The sequence below is a fragment of the Epinephelus lanceolatus genome, chromosome 20 (assembly GCF_041903045.1).
Source record: "Epinephelus lanceolatus isolate andai-2023 chromosome 20, ASM4190304v1, whole genome shotgun sequence".
Classification (NCBI taxonomy): Eukaryota; Metazoa; Chordata; class Actinopteri; order Perciformes; family Serranidae; genus Epinephelus; species Epinephelus lanceolatus.
The window spans coordinates 33,342,327-33,360,230 of NC_135753.1; the positions used below are offsets into that span (position 1 = coordinate 33,342,327).

A 17,904-nucleotide genomic window follows, 5' to 3' on the forward strand; every position below is an offset into this window, starting at 1 on the left:
TCTACATGGTGGCATGCAAAGTGGAAAGTCAGTTAAAACCACAAACTGAGTCTTTAAAGAGATTTTGTGTCAGCGCCGTTCATGTGTCTTTGAATGTGACACAGAAAAAGACTCTGGTGACAAAACTTTTCCCTGTTTGTTTTTTTATTTGAATGTTTGTGTGTTGTCTTACTGTGTTTCTCAAAGTGAAAGGGCAATAAAATTGTGTTTGAAGGGCTGCTGCTCCCCGGGGTGTAAAGTCACAATTTGAACACAAAGGCCACTCCGGGGCAACGCCAGGGTTGCTTCATCTGAAAACAAGCAGCATTTCTGTGGTAAGACCATGAAATCTATGTTGCTTTAGTTCACTGCATGTTTTACTTTCACTTACCCCTAATATCCCTGCTCATTAATCAGAGTTCAAACTTGGCAAGAGTATCAGCTTATTCTCCTGAGCTGTAAGACTATTCACAAATTTAATTTTCATACAGTGCAGATGCATGGCTCACTAAATATGTCTTACTGTGTGTGACGGAGGCTGGAACACACGTGGTTTATTAGGCACAACTTGGGTTCTGCTTAGTTGAAACTTACCAGTCCAGCTGTCCTCTAGGGATGGAGAAGCGTCCAGCCCACCTTCCCCCCCTTCAGACCTCCTCACTGGGCATCGGTCCCTGCCCATGGGCCCCCAGCCAGAGCCAGACAGCGCCAAGAAGTGTGGGGAAACTCACCTCAGAGAATATGTGTCATTTCTTTCTTAGTCATTCCTGCTGTGCTGCAGGTCCAAGTCTCAGCCTCAGTGGAGGGTAACACAAACAGGCGAACAGCAGGAGGTGACAGTGGCCAAGTCAAACAAAAGGGGAATATGTATGCACAGTGATGCTGCACATGCACGCAAATGCAGAAATACAGTGATTCACACACATGCTTGATTCAAATGCTTTTATGACATCACACTCCTCATGAAGTGCATAAAACACATCATGTTCACAGCAAATGCTACTAAATCAACAGAATAAATGCTGGCATTGTACATTTCTGCAAACCAAGAACATGTATGTTTTGTACATTATGTTGCGCACATGTTGACCCTTTATGTTTCAAGAATGCTGTGGTTATGTTTAAGCACAGAAACTACCTGGTCACGGTAAGGAAAAGATCATGTTTAGGCTTAAAATACCGGCTTTTGGTGGCACATTTGCCGCTGGAAATGCCATTCATATCTCACTAACATACAGCCACTGTTGCTGCTTGTTATTCTCAGACAATGGTCTGCAGCTTGGCAGCCATCTCACCTAAGATTCATGCCATCTAGTCCACCTCCCAGTGACACAGTCAGCTCATATGCATGTAATCAGAGCTACATTACTTCAGAAACAATGTGATACATATAAAACATGCAATTATAACACATCCGTGATTTGCAAAATTGTACAATGCCAACATTTCTGAAATGTAGGTGTGAGCAAATAAACATAATTATGCACATAACCACCAACAATCTCTACGTGATGGTCTTTTGAATAAAGCCATAAGCAGGAACATGAGCCACTTAAATGCAAACACAGAATCCTCATCTGCATCGTTGCCAGCGTCAGTGCAGCTGCTCGTTTCATGGAAGGAAAACAGTCCTCATGGCATAGCGTCATGTAAACGACTGTTGAAATGTCAGCGACTGAATGTGCTGCTCCGCTGTGCCCCAGTGCCCTGCTTCAACGCAGCACAGACAGAGCTTTGTCAGCCTGGCAGAGGAGACCGGGTCCTGCTCGGAATCCATATTTGTATGTGATGATGGAGCAACTCAGGCTTGAATAGAAACTGCGACCAGAGCTGCCTCATGTTACTTTTTTTTTTGTTGTTTATTCTTAGTCAAATGCCTGAATAATTTGGATTTCATTTAGTTTGGTTGTAGTCACTTTAAACAAGACAAATACTATGTTTTTCCACTGTAACTATGCTTTTATAGTTAATTTCATTGATTTAAGTATCGTTTCAAAATCATGTAATCCTCAGAGGTTTAAACATGGTTAATCTTGGTTGGCATGCACAGCATCACTTAAGCATGTGTGCTGCAGGTCATCCACATTGTGTATAAACACACGCTGACACACATACATGCAGATAAGCCTGAACACTGTACCAACTCCATATCACATGGTCTCTCTGAGTTTTCACCTGCTGGCTCTGCACTCATCACAAAGAGCTCGTTGTGACTGCTTGGATTCCACTGTTAGTCCTGGGTGAGATTATAGGGCTTTGGAGCACACACACACACACACGCACACACACACACGCACACACACACACACACACACACACATTCTCCTCGAATATGCTTTCACACCAACATTCACACTGATAACCACACAGAGTCAAACTTTCATGAAAGGAGTCATGTGGAGGGACTCTCGCAAACACACACCATTGTCCAGGAAAACTCAGTCAACCTGCCACATGAGCAGGTTGTGCCAATCTCTCTCATATATACAAACACTCACACAGACCCACATGCACCAAAAGAAAGATGACTGATGGTATCATAAAGTTATTTGTCCTGTGTAAAGGTTAAGGCTCACTGTTACGCCAGATGCAGTAAATGTCTTAAAAACACAACTGCTTCACTGTGAATTGTATGCAACATGTTTTCATAGTATTAGTGATTATAATAGGCCAGTAGCACCATCTGCTGGAGAAAGCAACGCAACTCTCTTATGAGCACCACTGGCTCTGAGATTATGTCACTGTGCCATGTGTTTCTAAACATTAGATTAAATAAAAAAGACCCTGGTGTTAAAGCAATTTTGAAAAGAAAACTTTTCTAACTGAAATTATTCATTTATTATCCGCAGCCTCTTATGCTGGAAAAGAGAGATGTTGGGCTGGAGCTTATAACAGCTAAATCAACAAAGCTGGGCCCCAAGTGGATTTGAACCCACATCCCGCTCAGGCAACAGTGCAGAGCTCAGCCTCACTGTGGCACCTGGAAGGTTGTGTAATAAATAGAACACATCTTAATCCACTTTCTTGACCTAATCGTGTCACCTCACGAATGCCTGAAGAAGATTTGAATCCTGCCGACAACGACAGGCACCACTTTTCAGCAGTAGGCGCCCACCAATGAGGCATTTGCAGACTACTGCAACCACAGGTGTGTCTGGGAAATGTATCAGTGTCAAAGCAAACCAAGTGATGCTTTAATGATAACTGTTGAGTTAGTGGGCGCTCCCTCTTGTGTGTTGCCCCTTGATCGATACCTTCCAATCCTTATGTGCTCTATTCAGTCTCAATGCTCAGATAAATTGCTGAATTTGCAGTAAAATGCCTTTTGCCCAGCGATGGTGGTATAGTGGTAAGCATAGCTGCCTTCCAAGCAGTTAACCCGGGTTCGATTCCCAGCCATCGCAGTCCTTTTCTGCCAGTGTACTGTTGCCTGCTTTTGTTGACAGAAAGTCAGCACAAAGCCAGCAAATGTTCCACTTCTCCGCAGTGATTGGTGGTATAGTGCTGCAAGAAATTCACCCAGCTTTGCTGTCATTCCATGGCAGTCTCATTTTAACCTCTGGCTCTCAAAGCCAATAAAATAACCAAAACAACAAACCAATAACAACCACCAATGTGCTCAGCCAATCACCCATATATTAGTCTGTTAGTCGGAGATAAGAGATTTCAAAGCAGCTGCCACAGTTTGATGTCTGTCCATCGCAGTTGCATTTTGCAAGTTTTAAAGCCCTTTACTAGGGTTACATCAGTATCTTGATCAGATTGCTTCTTCCATTCAGGCATCGTCAAAGAAAATCAATTGAGTGCAGTGCTCGCTGGGGATGTAGCTCAGTGGTAGAGCGCATGCTTTGCATGTATGAGGCCCCGGGTTCAATCCCCGGCATCTCCAACAGGTATTATGGTGACGGAATAAGGATGAATCTGTTGGCTCATGAACTCCCAGAAAACAACACGGAATCACAGCCACCCTCAAATGGGAGGTATTGAGTATCACACAGGTAAGTAACACGCACTGTGGAAGATTAACTTAACTTGTGTGCAACCCTGACCAGCAGTCTTGGGATCCCTCCTCAGACAACTTTACGCCCATTCACACCTGGACCCATCTAACCCTAATGACGCACAACATGGCCGGGTGGGTTAACGACTCTGAAAGTCAGAGCCTCACGTCACCTCAACGACTCTGTAAGGGTTTCACACCCAGAACTCAAGAAACCTCTTGGATTAAGGGTTCACACCCAGAATTGAAGAAACCTCTTGGATGAGATGCCAAATGTCTGCAAGAAACTCAAGCAAGTCCACTTGCCTACGATAAAGCACTTAAGATAACCATGACCTGGATGACTGACAATCTTCACCTACATGTAAACTGCAACTTTACTGGTTGGCCAAGGCATACATCTGCAGGGCCATAACTCTAGTTTTTTGAGATGAATCAAATGAAGAATATTGCTATTCATATGCCGGCTTTTTTTTTTTTTTAATAGAAAGATTAAAGGTACGTGATGTCAGGATGGCCGAGCGGTCTAAGGCGCTGCGTTCAGGTCGCAGTCTCCCCTGGAGGCGTGGGTTCGAATCCCACTTCTGACAGCTGCAGCTTTTCACTGGAGGCAGTGCTTGTAACCTGATAGCGGGCAAGTAAAGTGAGCACTAATGTCACTCATATGACCAACTCCAGTCTTCTTACTACTTGCACTGCACAAGCATTTCACAGCTTCTACACTCTGTTTGGGATACCTTCTTTGTTGTTTATTTGTGAATGATGACCACAGGCATGCTGATATCATGCCAGAAACGCTCTCTCAGTCAACATGAAGGTTCCGTGGTGTAATGGTTAGCACTCTGGACTCTGAATCCAGTAATCCGAGTTCAAGTCTCGGTGGAACCTGCTTTATAACCACAGTATGGGGCTAAAGGATGAGTCCCTCCACCATCCCAATCTCGGCTTGGAATTGCACTCCGGATAGCCAGGGCTTCTTCCTTGGAAACGTTGCATGTTACGTGACACTGCAACAGGGCACCTACTGACACATTTCAGGTGCAACTTAGAAGAGTATCACAAAGTCATCTTTTAATAATGGTTGTAATCCTTACAATATTTTCATTTCATTTAAAATATTGCCTCAATAAAATGCCGACTTTGCAGTCAGTTGCTTTTGGCGCAGCGATGGGAAGTCAGTTTAAAAGCATATCTGTGGTTGTCGTGGCCGAGTGGTTAAGGCGATGGACTAGAAATCCATTGGGGTTTCCCCGCGCAGGTTCGAATCCTGCCGACAACGAGAGGCACCACTTTTCAGCAGTAGGCGCCCACCAATGAGGCATTTGCAGACTACTGCACCCACAGGTGTGTCTGGGAAATGTATCAGTGTCAAAGCAAACCAAGTGATGCTTTAATGATAACTGTTGAGTTAGTGGGCGCTCCCTCTTGTGTGTTGCCCCTTTATCGATACCTTCCAATCCTTATGTGCTCTATTCAGTCTCAATGCTCAGATAAATTGCTGAATTTGCAGTAAAATGCCTTTCGCCCAGCGATGGTGGTATAGTGGTAAGCATAGCTGCCTTCCAAGCAGTTGACCCGGGTTCGATTCCCGGCCATCGCAGTCCTTTTCTGCCAGTGTACTGTTGCCTGCTTTTGTTGACAGAAAGTCAGCACAAAGCCAGCAAATGTTCCACTTCTCCGCAGTGATTGGTGGTATAGTGCTGCAAGAAATTCACCCAGCTTTGCTGTCATTCCATGGCAGTCTCATTTTAACCTCTGGCTCTCAAAGCCAATAAAATAACCAAAACAACAAACCAATAACAACCACCAATGTGCTCAGCCAATCACCCATATATTAGTCTGTTAGTCGGAGATAAGAGATTTCAAAGCAGCTGCCACAGTTTGATGTCTGTCCATCGCAGTTGCATTTTACAAGTTTCAAAGCCCTTTACTAGGGTTACATCAGTATCTTGATCAGATTGCTTCTTCCATTCAGGCATCGTCAAAGAAAATCAATCGAGTGCAGTGCTCGCTGGGGATGTAGCTCAGTGGTAGAGCGCATGCTTTGCATGTATGAGGCCCCGGGTTCAATCCCCTGCATCTCCAACAGGTATTATGGTGACGGAATAAGGATGAATCTGTTGGCTCATGAACTCCCAGAAAACAACACGGAATCACAGCCACCCTCAAATGGGAGGTATTGAGTATCACACAGGTAAGTAACACGCACTGTGGAAGATTAACTTAACTTGTGTGCAACCCTGACCAGCAGTCTTGGGATCCCTCCTCAGGCAACTTTACGCCCGTTCACACCTGGACCCATCTAACCCTAATGACGCACAACATGGCCGGGTGGGTCAACGACTCTCAGGTGACCTTAACGACTCTGAAAGTCAGAGCCTCACATGTCACCTCAACGACTCTGTAAGGGTTTCACACCCAGAACTCAAGAAACCTCTTGGATTAAGGGTTCACACCCAGAATTGAAGAAACCTCTTGGATGAGATGCCAAATGTCTGCAAGAAACTCAAGCAAGTCCACTTGCCTACGATAAAGCACTTAAGATAACCATGACCTGGATGACTGACAATCTTCACCTACATGTAAACTGCAACTTTACTGGTTGGCCAAGGCATACATCTGCAGGGCCATAACTCTAGTTTTTTGAGATGAATCAAATGAAGAATATTGCTATTCATATGCCAGCTTTTTTTTTTTTTTAATAGAAAGATTAAAGGTGCGTGATGTCAGGATGGCCGAGCGGTCTAAGGCGCTGCGTTCAGGTCGCAGTCTCCCCTGGAGGCGTGGGTTCGAATCCCACTTCTGACAGCTGGAGCTTTTCACTGGAGGCAGTGCTTGTAACCTGATAGCGGGCAAGTAAAGTGAGCACTAATGTCACTCATATGACCAACTCCAGTCTTCTTACTACTTGCACTGCACAAGCATTTCACAGCTTCTACACTCTGTTTGGGATACCTTCTTTGTTGTTTATTTGTGAATGATGACCACATGCATGCTGATATCATGCCAGAAACGCTCTCTCAATCAACATGAAGGTTCCATGGTGTAATGGTTAGCACTCTGGACTCTGAATCCAGTAATCTGAGTTCAAGTCTCGGTGGAACCTGCTTTATAACCACAGTATGGGGCTAAAGGATGAGTCCCTCCACCATCCCAATCTCGGCTTGGAATTGCACTCCGGATAGCCAGGGCTTCTTCCTTGGAAACGTTGCATGTTACGTGACACTGCAACAGGGCACCTACTGACACATTTCAGGTGCAACTTAGAAGAGTATCACAAAGTCATGCTTTGATAATGGTTGTAATCCTTACAATATTTTCATTTCATTTAAAATATTGCCTCAATAAAATGCCGACTTTGCAGTCAGTTGCTTTTGGCGCAGCGATGGGAAGTCAGTTTAAAAGCATGTCTGTGGTTGTCGTGGCCGAGTGGTTAAGGCGATGGACTAGAAATCCATTGGGGTTTCCCCGCGCAGGTTCGAATCCTGCCGACAACGAGAGGCACCACTTTTCAGCAGTAGGCACCCACCAATGAGGCATTTGCAGACTACTGCACCCACAGGTGTGTCTGGGAAATGTATCAGTGTCAAAGCAAACCAAGTGATGCTTTAATGATAACTGTTGAGTTAGTGGGCGCTCCCTCTTGTGTGTTGCCCCTTTATCGATACCTTCCAATCCTTATGTGCTCTATTCAGTCTCAATGCTCAGATAAATTGCTGAATTTGCAGTAAAATGCCTTTCGCCCAGCGATGGTGGTATAGTGGTAAGCATAGCTGCCTTCCAAGCAGTTGACCCGGGTTCGATTCCCGGCCATCGTAGTCCTTTTCTGCCAGTGTACTGTTGCCTGCTTTTGTTGACAGAAAGTCAGCACAAAGCCAGCAAATGTTCCACTTCTCCGCAGTGATTGGTGGTATAGTGCTGCAAGAAATTCACCCAGCTTTGCTGTCATTCCATGGCAGTCTCATTTTAACCTCTGGCTCTCAAAGCCAATAAAATAACCAAAAAAACAAACCAATAACAACCACCAATGTGCTCAGCCAATCACCCATATATTAGTCTGTTAGTCGGAGATAAGAGATTTCAAAGCAGCTGCCACAGTTTGATGTCTGTCCATCGCAGTTGCATTTTACAAGTTTCAAAGCCCTTTACTAGGGTTACATCAGTATCTTGATCAGATTGCTTCTTCCATTCAGGCATCGTCAAAGAAAATCAATTGAGTGCAGTGCTCGCTGGGGATGTAGCTCAGTGGTAGAGCGCATGCTTTGCATGTATGAGGCCCCGGGTTCAATCCCCGGCATCTCCAACAGGTATTATGGTGACGGAATAAGGATGAATCTGTTGGCTCATGAACTCCCAGAAAACAACACGGAATCACAGCCACCCTCAAATGGGAGGTATTGAGTATCACACAGGTAAGTAACACGCACTGTGGAAGATTAACTTAACTTGTGTGCAACCCTGACCAGCAGTCTTGGGATCCCTCCTCAGGCAACTTTACGCCCATTCACACCTGGACCCATCTAACCCTAATGACGCACAACATGGCCGGGTGGGTCAACGACTCTCAGGTGACCTTAACGACTCTGAAAGTCAGAGCCTCACATGTCACCTCAACGACTCTGTAAGGGTTTCACACCCAGAACTCAAGAAACCTCTTGGATTAAGGGTTCACACCCAGAATTGAAGAAACCTCTTGGATGAGATGCCAAATGTCTGCAAGAAACTCAAGCAAGTCCACTTGCCTACGATAAAGCACTTAAGATAACCATGACCTGGATGACTGACAATCTTCACCTACATGTAAACTGCAACTTTACTGGTTGGCCAAGGCATACATCTGCAGGGCCATAACTCTAGTTTTTTGAGATGAATCAAATGAAGAATATTGCTATTCATATGCCGGCTTTTTTCTTTTTTTAATAGAAAGATTAAAGGTACGTGATGTCAGGATGGCCGAGCGGTCTAAGGCGCTGCGTTCAGGTCGCAGTCTCCCCTGTAGGCGTGGGTTCGAATCCCACTTCTGACAGCTGCAGCTTTTCACTGGAGGCAGTGCTTGTAACCTGATAGCGGGCAAGTAAAGTGAGCACTAATGTCACTCATATGACCAACTCCAGTCTTCTTACTACTTGCACTGCACAAGCATTTCACAGCTTCTACACTCTGTTTGGGATACCTTCTTTGTTGTTTATTTGTGAATGATGACCACAGGCATGCTGATATCATGCCAGAAACGCTCTCTCAATCAATATGAAGGTTCCATGGTGTAATGGTTAGCACTCTGGACTCTGAATCCAGTAATCCGAGTTCAAGTCTCGGTGGAACCTGCTTTATAACCACAGTATGGGGCTAAAGGATGAGTCCCTCCACCATCCCAATCTCGGCTTGGAATTGCACTCCGGATAGCCAGGGCTTCTTCCTTGGAAATGTTGCATGTTACGTGACACTGCAACAGGGCACCTACTGACACATTTCAGGTGCAACTTAGAAGAGTATCACAAAGTCATGCTTTGATAATGGTTGTAATCCTTACAATATTTTCATTTCATTTAAAATATTGCCTCAATAAAATGCCGACTTTGCAGTCAGTTGCTTTTGGCGCAGCGATGGGAAGTCAGTTTAAAAGCATATCTGTGGTTGTCGTGGCCGAGTGGTTAAGGCGATGGACTAGAAATCCATTGGGGTTTCCCCGCGCAGGTTCGAATCCTGCCGACAACGAGAGGCACCACTTTTCAGCAGTAGGCGCCCACCAATGAGGCATTTGCAGACTACTGCACCCACAGGTGTGTCTGGGAAATGTATCAGTGTCAAAGCAAACCAAGTGATGCTTTAATGATAACTGTTGAGTTAGTGGGCGCTCCCTCTTGTGTGTTGCCCCTTGATCGATACCTTCCAATCCTTATGTGCTCTATTCAGTCTCAATGCTCAGATAAATTTCTGAATTTGCAGTAAAATGCCTTTCACCCAGCGATGGTGGTATAGTGGTAAGCATAGCTGCCTTCCAAGCAGTTGACCCGGGTTCGATTCCCGGCCATCGCAGTCCTTTTCTGCCAGTGTACTGTTGCCTGCTTTTGTTGACAGAAAGTCAGCACAAAGCCAGCAAATGTTCCACTTCTCCGCAGTGATTGGTGGTATAGTGCTGCAAGAAATTCACCCAGCTTTGCTGTCATTCCATGGCAGTCTCATTTTAACCTCTGGCTCTCAAAGCCAATAAAATAACCAAAACAACAAACCAATAACAACCACCAATGTGCTCAGCCAATCACCCATATATTAGTCTGTTAGTCGGAGATAAGAGATTTCAAAGCAGCTGCCACAGTTTGATGTCTGTCCATCGCAGTTGCATTTTACAAGTTTCAAAGCCCTTTACTAGGGTTACATCAGTATCTTGATCAGATTGCTTCTTCCATTCAGGCATCGTCAAAGAAAATCAATTGAGTGCAGTGCTCGCTGGGGATGTAGCTCAGTGGTAGAGCGCATGCTTTGCATGTATGAGGCCCCGGGTTCAATCCCCGGCATCTCCAACAGGTATTATGGTGACGGAATAAGGATGAATCTGTTGGCTCATGAACTCCCAGAAAACAACACGGAATCACAGCCACCCTCAAATGGGAGGTATTGAGTATCACACAGGTAAGTAACACGCACTGTGGAAGATTAACTTAACTTGTGTGCAACCCTGACCAGCAGTCTTGGGATCCCTCCTCAGACAACTTTACGCCCATTCACACCTGGACCCATCTAACCCTAATGACGCACAACATGGCCGGGTGGGTCAACGACTCTCAGGTGACCTTAACGACTCTGAAAGTCAGAGCCTCACATGTCACCTCAACGACTCTGTAAGGGTTTCACACCCAGAACTCAAGAAACCTCTTGGATTAAGGGTTCACACCCAGAATTGAAGAAACCTCTTGGATGAGATGCCAAATGTCTGCAAGAAACTCAAGCAAGTCCACTTGCCTACGATAAAGCACTTAAGATAACCATGACCTGGATGACTGACAATCTTCACCTACATGTAAACTGCAACTTTACTGGTTGGCCAAGGCATACATCTGCAGGGCCATAACTCTAGTTTTTTGAGATGAATCAAATGAAGAATATTGCTATTCATATGCCGGCTTTTTTTGTTTTTTTAATAGAAAGATTAAAGGTGCGTGATGTCAGGATGGCCGAGCGGTCTAAGGCGCTGCGTTCAGGTCGCAGTCTCCCCTGGAGGCGTGGGTTCGAATCCCACTTCTGACAGCTGCAGCTTTTCACTGGAGGCAGTGCTTGTAACCTGATAGCGGGCAAGTAAAGTGAGCACTAATGTCACTCATATGACCAACTCCAGTCTTCTTACTACTTGCACTGCACAAGCATTTCACAGCTTCTACACTCTGTTTGGGATACCTTCTTTGTTGTTTATTTGTGAATGATGACCACAGGCATGCTGATATCATGCCAGAAACGCTCTCTCAATCAACATGAAGGTTCCATGGTGTAATGGTTAGCACTCTGGACTCTGAATCCAGTAATCTGAGTTCAAGTCTCGGTGGAACCTGCTTTATAACCACAGTATGGGGCTAAAGGATGAGTCCCTCCACCATCCCAATCTCGGCTTGGAATTGCACTCCGGATAGCCAGGGCTTCTTCCTTGGAAATGTTGCATGTTACGTGACACTGCAACAGGGCACCTACTGACACATTTCAGGTGCAACTTAGAAGAGTATCACAAAGTCATGCTTTGATAATGGTTGTAATCCTTACAATATTTTCATTTCATTTAAAATATTGCCTTTATAAAATGCCGACTTTGCAGTCAGTTGCTTTTGGCGCAGCGATGGGAAGTCAGTTTAAAAGCATATCTGTGGTTGTCGTGGCCGAGTGGTTAAGGCGATGGACTAGAAATCCATTGGGGTTTCCCCGCGCAGGTTCGAATCCTGCCGACAACGAGAGGCACCACTTTTCAGCAGTAGGCGCCCACCAATGAGGCATTTGCAGACTACTGCACCCACAGGTGTGTCTGGGAAATGTATCAGTGTCAAAGCAAACCAAGTGATGCTTTAATGATAACTGTTGAGTTAGTGGGCGCTCCCTCTTGTGTGTTGCCCCTTGATCGATACCTTCCAATCCTTATGTGCTCTATTCAGTCTCAATGCTCAGATAAATTGCTGAATTTGCAGTAAAATGCCTTTCGCCCAGCGATGGTGGTATAGTGGTAAGCATAGCTGCCTTCCAAGCAGTTGACCCGGGTTCGATTCCCGGCCATCGCAGTCCTTTTCTGCCAGTGTACTGTTGCCTGCTTTTGTTGACAGAAAGTCAGCACAAAGCCAGCAAATGTTCCACTTCTCCGCAGTGATTGGTGGTATAGTGCTGCAAGAAATTCACCCAGCTTTGCTGTCATTCCATGGCAGTCTCATTTTAACCTCTGGCTCTCAAAGCCAATAAAATAACCAAAACAACAAACCAATAACAACCACCAATGTGCTCAGCCAATCACCCATATATTAGTCTGTTAGTCGGAGATAAGAGATTTCAAAGCAGCTGCCACAGTTTGATGTCTGTCCATCGCAGTTGCATTTTACAAGTTTCAAAGCCCTTTACTAGGGTTACATCAGTATCTTGATCAGATTGCTTCTTCCATTCAGGCATCGTCAAAGAAAATCAATTGAGTGCAGTGCTCGCTGGGGATGTAGCTCAGTGGTAGAGCGCATGCTTTGCATGTATGAGGCCCCGGGTTCAATCCCCGGCATCTCCAACAGGTATTATGGTGACGGAATAAGGATGAATCTGTTGGCTCATGAACTCCCAGAAAACAACACGGAATCACAGCCACCCTCAAATGGGAGGTATTGAGTATCACACAGGTAAGTAACACGCACTGTGGAAGATTAACTTAACTTGTGTGCAACCCTGACCAGCAGTCTTGGGATCCCTCCTCAGACAACTTTACGCCCATTCACACCTGGACCCATCTAACCCTAATGACGCACAACATGGCCGGGTGGGTCAACGACTCTCAGGTGACCTTAACGACTCTGAAAGTCAGAGCCTCACATGTCACCTCAACGACTCTGTAAGGGTTTCACACCCAGAACTCAAGAAACCTCTTGGATTAAGGGTTCACACCCAGAATTGAAGAAACCTCTTGGATGAGATGCCAAATGTCTGCAAGAAACTCAAGCAAGTCCACTTGCCTACGATAAAGCACTTAAGATAACCATGACCTGGATGACTGACAATCTTCACCTACATGTAAACTGCAGCTTTACTGGTTGGCCAAGGCATACATCTGCAGGGCCATAACTCTAGTTTTTTGAGATGAATCAAATGAAGAATATTGCTATTCATATGCCGGCTTTTTTTTTTTTTTCAATAGAAAGATTAAAGGTACGTGATGTCAGGATGGCCGAGCGGTCTAAGGCGCTGCGTTCAGGTCGCAGTCTCCCCTGGAGGCGTGGGTTCGAATCCCACTTCTGACAGCTGCAGCTTTTCACTGGAGGCAGTGCTTGTAACCTGATAGCGGGCAAGTAAAGTGAGCACTAATGTCACTCATATGACCAACTCCAGTCTTCTTACTACTTGCACTGCACAAGCATTTCACAGCTTCTACACTCTGTTTGGGATACCTTCTTTGTTGTTTATTTGTGAATGATGACCACATGCATGCTGATATCATGCCAGAAACGCTCTCTCAATCAACATGAAGGTTCCATGGTGTAATGGTTAGCACTCTGCACTCTGGATTCTGAATCCAGTAATCCGAGTTCAAGTCTCGGTGGAACCTGCTTTATAACCACAGTATGGGGCTAAAGGATGAGTCCCTCCACCATCCCAATCTCGGCTTGGAATTGCACTCCGGATAGCCAGGGCTTCTTCCTTGGAAACGTTGCATGTTACGTGACACTGCAACGGGGCACCTACTGACACATTTCAGGTGCAACTTAGAAGAGTATCACAAAGTCATGCTTTGATAATGGTTGTAATCCTTACAATATTTTCATTTCATTTAAAATATTGCCTTAATAAAATGCCGACTTTGCAGTCAGTTGCTTTTGGCACAGCGATGGGAAGTCAGTTTAAAAGCATATCTGTGGTTGTCGTGGCCGAGTGGTTAAGGCGATGGACTAGAAATCCATTGGGGTTTCCCCGCGCAGGTTCGAATCCTGCCGACAACGAGAGGCACCACTTTTCAGCAGTAGGCGCCCACCAATGAGGCATTTGCAGACTACTGCACCCACAGGTGTGTCTGGGAAATGTATCAGTGTCAAAGCAAACCAAGTGATGCTTTAATGATAACTGTTGAGTTAGTGGGCGCTCCCTCTTGTGTGTTGCCCCTTGATCGATACCTTCCAATCCTTATGTGCTCTATTCAGTCTCAATGCTCAGATAAATTGCTGAATTTGCAGTAAAATGCCTTTCGCCCAGCGATGGTGGTATAGTGGTAAGCATAGCTGCCTTCCAAGCAGTTGACCCGGGTTCGATTCCCGGCCATCGCAGTCCTTTTCTGCCAGTGTACTGTTGCCTGCTTTTGTTGACAGAAAGTCAGCACAAAGCCAGCAAATGTTCCACTTCTCCGCAGTGATTGGTGGTATAGTGCTGCAAGAAATTCACCCAGCTTTGCTGTCATTCCATGGCAGTCTCATTTTAACCTCTGGCTCTCAAAGCCAATAAAATAACCAAAACAACAAACCAATAACAACCACCAATGTGCTCAGCCAATCACCCATATATTAGTCTGTTAGTCGGAGATAAGAGATTTCAAAGCAGCTGCCACAGTTTGATGTCTGTCCATCGCAGTTGCATTTTACAAGTTTCAAAGCCCTTTACTAGGGTTACATCAGTATCTTGATCAGATTGCTTCTTCCATTCAGGCATCGTCAAAGAAAATCAATTGAGTGCAGTGCTCGCTGGGGATGTAGCTCAGTGGTAGAGCGCATGCTTTGCATGTATGAGGCCCCGGGTTCAATCCCCGGCATCTCCAACAGGTATTATGGTGACGGAATAAGGATGAATCTGTTGGCTCATGAACTCCCAGAAAACAACACGGAATCACAGCCACCCTCAAATGGGAGGTATTGAGTATCACACAGGTAAGTAACACGCACTGTGGAAGATTAACTTAACTTGTGTGCAACCCTGACCAGCAGTCTTGGGATCCCTCCTCAGACAACTTTACGCCCATTCACACCTGGACCCATCTAACCCTAATGACGCACAACATGGCCGGGTGGGTCAACGACTCTCAGGTGACCTTAACGACTCTGAAAGTCAGAGCCTCACGTCACCTCAACGACTCTGTAAGGGTTTCACACCCAGAACTCAAGAAACCTCTTGGATTAAGGGTTCACACCCAGAATTGAAGAAACCTCTTGGATGAGATGCCAAATGTCTGCAAGAAACTCAAGCAAGTCCACTTGCCTACGATAAAGCACTTAAGATAACCATGACCTGGATGACTGACAATCTTCACCTACATGTAAACTGCAGCTTTACTGGTTGGCCAAGGCATACATCTGCAGGGCCATAACTCTAGTTTTTTGAGATGAATCAAATGAAGAATATTGCTATTCATATGCCGGCTTTTTTTTTTTTTTTTTTTTTTTATTAATGGAAAGATTAAAGGTACGTGATGTCAGGATGGCCGAGCGGTCTAAGGCGCTGCGTTCAGGTCGCAGTCTCCCCTGGAGGCGTGGGTTCGAATCCCACTTCTGACAGCTGCAGCTTTTCACTGGAGGCAGTGCTTGTAACCTGATAGCGGGCAAGTAAAGTGAGCACTAATGTCACTCATATGACCAACTCCAGTCTTCTTACTACTTGCACTGCACAAGCATTTCACAGCTTCTACACTCTGTTTGGGATACCTTCTTTGTTGTTTATTTGTGAATGATGACCACATGCATGCTGATATCATGCCAGAAACGCTCTCTCAATCAACATGAAGGTTCCATGGTGTAATGGTTAGCACTCTGGACTCTGAATCCAGTAATCCGAGTTCAAGTCTCGGTGGAACCTGCTTTATAACCACAGTATGGGGCTAAAGGATGAGTCCCTCCACCATCCCAATCTCGGCTTGGAATTGCACTCCGGATAGCCAGGGCTTCTTCCTTGGAAACGTTGCATGTTACGTGACACTGCAACAGGGCACCTACTGACACATTTCAGGTGCAACTTAGAAGAGTATCACAAAGTCATGCTTTGATAATGGTTGTAATCCTTACAATATTTTCATTTCATTTAAAATATTGCCTTAATAAAATGCCGACTTTGCAGTCAGTTGCTTTTGGCGCAGCGATGGGAAGTCAGTTTAAAAGCATATCTGTGGTTGTCGTGGCCGAGTGGTTAAGGCGATGGACTAGAAATACATTGGGGTTTCCCCGCGCAGGTTCGAATCCTGCCGACAACGAGAGGCACCACTTTTCAGCAGTAGGCGCCCACCAATGAGGCATTTGCAGACTACTGCACCCACAGGTGTGTCTGGGAAATGTATCAGTGTCAAAGCAAACCAAGTGATGCTTTAATGATAACTGTTGAGTTAGTGGGCGCTCCCTCTTGTGTGTTGCCCCTTGATCGATACCTTCCAATCCTTATGTGCTCTATTCAGTCTCAATGCTCAGATAAATTGCTGAATTTGCAGTAAAATGCCTTTCGCCCAGCGATGGTGGTATAGTGGTAAGCATAGCTGCCTTCCAAGCAGTTGACCCGGGTTCGATTCCCGGCCATCGCAGTCCTTTTCTGCCAGTGTACTGTTGCCTGCTTTTGTTGACAGAAAGTCAGCACAAAGCCAGCAAATGTTCCACTTCTCCGCAGTGATTGGTGGTATAGTGCTGCAAGAAATTCACCCAGCTTTGCTGTCATTCCATGGCAGTCTCATTTTAACCTCTGGCTCTCAAAGCCAATAAAATAACCAAAACAACAAACCAATAACAACCACCAATGTGCTCAGCCAATCACCCATATATTAGTCTGTTAGTCGGAGATAAGAGATTTCAAAGCAGCTGCCACAGTTTGATGTCTGTCCATCGCAGTTGCATTTTACAAGTTTCAAAGCCCTTTACTAGGGTTACATCAGTATCTTGATCAGATTGCTTCTTCCATTCAGGCATCGTCAAAGAAAATCAATTGAGTGCAGTGCTCGCTGGGGATGTAGCTCAGTGGTAGAGCGCATGCTTTGCATGTATGAGGCCCCGGGTTCAATCCCCGGCATCTCCAACAGGTATTATGGTGACGGAATAAGGATGAATCTGTTGGCTCATGAACTCCCAGAAAACAACACGGAATCACAGCCACCCTCAAATGGGAGGTATTGAGTATCACACAGGTAAGTAACACGCACTGTGGAAGATTAACTTAACTTGTGTGCAACCCTGACCAGCAGTCTTGGGATCCCTCCTCAGACAACTTTACGCCCATTCACACCTGGACCCATCTAACCCTAATGACGCACAACATGGCCGGGTGGGTCAACGACTCTGAAAGTCAGAGCCTCACATGTCACCTCAACGACTCTGTAAGGGTTTCACACCCAGAACTCAAGAAACCTCTTGGATTAAGGGTTCACACCCAGAATTGAAGAAACCTCTTGGATGAGATGCCAAATGTCTGCAAGAAACTCAAGCAAGTCCACTTGCCTACGATAAAGCACTTAAGATAACCATGACCTGGATGACTGACAATCTTCACCTACATGTAAACTGCAGCTTTACTGGTTGGCCAAGGCATACATCTGCAGGGCCATAACTCTAGTTTTTTGAGATGAATCAAATGAAGAATATTGCTATTCATATGCCGGCTTTTTTTTTTTTTTCAATAGAAAGATTAAAGGTACGTGATGTCAGGATGGCCGAGCGGTCTAAGGCGCTGCGTTCAGGTCGCAGTCTCCCCTGGAGGCGTGGGTTCGAATCCCACTTCTGACAGCTGCAGCTTTTCCCTGGAGGCAGTGC

The 17,904-nt window shown here is 45.4% G+C and overlaps 33 non-coding genes across 33 annotated transcripts; all 33 read left to right on the top strand.

Moving 5' to 3' along the window:
* Positions 1–3,311: 3,311 nt before the first annotated feature.
* trnag-ucc (transfer RNA glycine (anticodon UCC)) lies at positions 3,312–3,383 on the top strand. Its single transcript has one exon. It is a non-coding gene; the product is annotated as a tRNA-Gly (tRNA).
* A 413-nt stretch (positions 3,384–3,796) lies between these two features.
* On the top strand, positions 3,797–3,868 carry trnaa-ugc (transfer RNA alanine (anticodon UGC)). The gene has a single exon. It is a non-coding gene; the product is annotated as a tRNA-Ala (tRNA).
* A 618-nt stretch (positions 3,869–4,486) lies between these two features.
* Positions 4,487–4,569, top strand: trnal-cag (transfer RNA leucine (anticodon CAG)). Its single transcript has one exon. It is a non-coding gene; the product is annotated as a tRNA-Leu (tRNA).
* Positions 4,570–4,795: 226 nt separating this feature from the next.
* trnaq-cug (transfer RNA glutamine (anticodon CUG)) lies at positions 4,796–4,867 on the top strand. The gene has a single exon. It is a non-coding gene; the product is annotated as a tRNA-Gln (tRNA).
* A 309-nt stretch (positions 4,868–5,176) lies between these two features.
* trnas-aga (transfer RNA serine (anticodon AGA)) lies at positions 5,177–5,258 on the top strand. The gene has a single exon. It is a non-coding gene; the product is annotated as a tRNA-Ser (tRNA).
* Positions 5,259–5,507: 249 nt separating this feature from the next.
* Positions 5,508–5,579, top strand: trnag-ucc (transfer RNA glycine (anticodon UCC)). Its single transcript has one exon. It is a non-coding gene; the product is annotated as a tRNA-Gly (tRNA).
* Positions 5,580–5,992: 413 nt separating this feature from the next.
* Positions 5,993–6,064, top strand: trnaa-ugc (transfer RNA alanine (anticodon UGC)). The gene has a single exon. It is a non-coding gene; the product is annotated as a tRNA-Ala (tRNA).
* A 640-nt stretch (positions 6,065–6,704) lies between these two features.
* Positions 6,705–6,787, top strand: trnal-cag (transfer RNA leucine (anticodon CAG)). Its single transcript has one exon. It is a non-coding gene; the product is annotated as a tRNA-Leu (tRNA).
* A 226-nt stretch (positions 6,788–7,013) lies between these two features.
* On the top strand, positions 7,014–7,085 carry trnaq-cug (transfer RNA glutamine (anticodon CUG)). The gene has a single exon. It is a non-coding gene; the product is annotated as a tRNA-Gln (tRNA).
* A 309-nt stretch (positions 7,086–7,394) lies between these two features.
* On the top strand, positions 7,395–7,476 carry trnas-aga (transfer RNA serine (anticodon AGA)). Its single transcript has one exon. It is a non-coding gene; the product is annotated as a tRNA-Ser (tRNA).
* Positions 7,477–7,725: 249 nt separating this feature from the next.
* trnag-ucc (transfer RNA glycine (anticodon UCC)) lies at positions 7,726–7,797 on the top strand. The gene has a single exon. It is a non-coding gene; the product is annotated as a tRNA-Gly (tRNA).
* A 413-nt stretch (positions 7,798–8,210) lies between these two features.
* trnaa-ugc (transfer RNA alanine (anticodon UGC)) lies at positions 8,211–8,282 on the top strand. Its single transcript has one exon. It is a non-coding gene; the product is annotated as a tRNA-Ala (tRNA).
* Positions 8,283–8,922: 640 nt separating this feature from the next.
* Positions 8,923–9,005, top strand: trnal-cag (transfer RNA leucine (anticodon CAG)). Its single transcript has one exon. It is a non-coding gene; the product is annotated as a tRNA-Leu (tRNA).
* Positions 9,006–9,231: 226 nt separating this feature from the next.
* Positions 9,232–9,303, top strand: trnaq-cug (transfer RNA glutamine (anticodon CUG)). The gene has a single exon. It is a non-coding gene; the product is annotated as a tRNA-Gln (tRNA).
* A 309-nt stretch (positions 9,304–9,612) lies between these two features.
* trnas-aga (transfer RNA serine (anticodon AGA)) lies at positions 9,613–9,694 on the top strand. Its single transcript has one exon. It is a non-coding gene; the product is annotated as a tRNA-Ser (tRNA).
* A 249-nt stretch (positions 9,695–9,943) lies between these two features.
* Positions 9,944–10,015, top strand: trnag-ucc (transfer RNA glycine (anticodon UCC)). The gene has a single exon. It is a non-coding gene; the product is annotated as a tRNA-Gly (tRNA).
* A 413-nt stretch (positions 10,016–10,428) lies between these two features.
* Positions 10,429–10,500, top strand: trnaa-ugc (transfer RNA alanine (anticodon UGC)). Its single transcript has one exon. It is a non-coding gene; the product is annotated as a tRNA-Ala (tRNA).
* Positions 10,501–11,141: 641 nt separating this feature from the next.
* On the top strand, positions 11,142–11,224 carry trnal-cag (transfer RNA leucine (anticodon CAG)). Its single transcript has one exon. It is a non-coding gene; the product is annotated as a tRNA-Leu (tRNA).
* Positions 11,225–11,450: 226 nt separating this feature from the next.
* trnaq-cug (transfer RNA glutamine (anticodon CUG)) lies at positions 11,451–11,522 on the top strand. The gene has a single exon. It is a non-coding gene; the product is annotated as a tRNA-Gln (tRNA).
* A 309-nt stretch (positions 11,523–11,831) lies between these two features.
* On the top strand, positions 11,832–11,913 carry trnas-aga (transfer RNA serine (anticodon AGA)). The gene has a single exon. It is a non-coding gene; the product is annotated as a tRNA-Ser (tRNA).
* Positions 11,914–12,162: 249 nt separating this feature from the next.
* Positions 12,163–12,234, top strand: trnag-ucc (transfer RNA glycine (anticodon UCC)). The gene has a single exon. It is a non-coding gene; the product is annotated as a tRNA-Gly (tRNA).
* Positions 12,235–12,647: 413 nt separating this feature from the next.
* trnaa-ugc (transfer RNA alanine (anticodon UGC)) lies at positions 12,648–12,719 on the top strand. The gene has a single exon. It is a non-coding gene; the product is annotated as a tRNA-Ala (tRNA).
* Positions 12,720–13,360: 641 nt separating this feature from the next.
* Positions 13,361–13,443, top strand: trnal-cag (transfer RNA leucine (anticodon CAG)). Its single transcript has one exon. It is a non-coding gene; the product is annotated as a tRNA-Leu (tRNA).
* A 226-nt stretch (positions 13,444–13,669) lies between these two features.
* trnaq-cug (transfer RNA glutamine (anticodon CUG)) lies at positions 13,670–13,748 on the top strand. The gene has a single exon. It is a non-coding gene; the product is annotated as a tRNA-Gln (tRNA).
* Positions 13,749–14,057: 309 nt separating this feature from the next.
* Positions 14,058–14,139, top strand: trnas-aga (transfer RNA serine (anticodon AGA)). The gene has a single exon. It is a non-coding gene; the product is annotated as a tRNA-Ser (tRNA).
* Positions 14,140–14,388: 249 nt separating this feature from the next.
* On the top strand, positions 14,389–14,460 carry trnag-ucc (transfer RNA glycine (anticodon UCC)). The gene has a single exon. It is a non-coding gene; the product is annotated as a tRNA-Gly (tRNA).
* A 413-nt stretch (positions 14,461–14,873) lies between these two features.
* trnaa-ugc (transfer RNA alanine (anticodon UGC)) lies at positions 14,874–14,945 on the top strand. Its single transcript has one exon. It is a non-coding gene; the product is annotated as a tRNA-Ala (tRNA).
* A 650-nt stretch (positions 14,946–15,595) lies between these two features.
* On the top strand, positions 15,596–15,678 carry trnal-cag (transfer RNA leucine (anticodon CAG)). Its single transcript has one exon. It is a non-coding gene; the product is annotated as a tRNA-Leu (tRNA).
* A 226-nt stretch (positions 15,679–15,904) lies between these two features.
* Positions 15,905–15,976, top strand: trnaq-cug (transfer RNA glutamine (anticodon CUG)). The gene has a single exon. It is a non-coding gene; the product is annotated as a tRNA-Gln (tRNA).
* A 309-nt stretch (positions 15,977–16,285) lies between these two features.
* trnas-aga (transfer RNA serine (anticodon AGA)) lies at positions 16,286–16,367 on the top strand. Its single transcript has one exon. It is a non-coding gene; the product is annotated as a tRNA-Ser (tRNA).
* Positions 16,368–16,616: 249 nt separating this feature from the next.
* Positions 16,617–16,688, top strand: trnag-ucc (transfer RNA glycine (anticodon UCC)). Its single transcript has one exon. It is a non-coding gene; the product is annotated as a tRNA-Gly (tRNA).
* A 413-nt stretch (positions 16,689–17,101) lies between these two features.
* Positions 17,102–17,173, top strand: trnaa-ugc (transfer RNA alanine (anticodon UGC)). The gene has a single exon. It is a non-coding gene; the product is annotated as a tRNA-Ala (tRNA).
* Positions 17,174–17,794: 621 nt separating this feature from the next.
* trnal-cag (transfer RNA leucine (anticodon CAG)) lies at positions 17,795–17,877 on the top strand. The gene has a single exon. It is a non-coding gene; the product is annotated as a tRNA-Leu (tRNA).
* Positions 17,878–17,904: the final 27 nt, after the last annotated feature.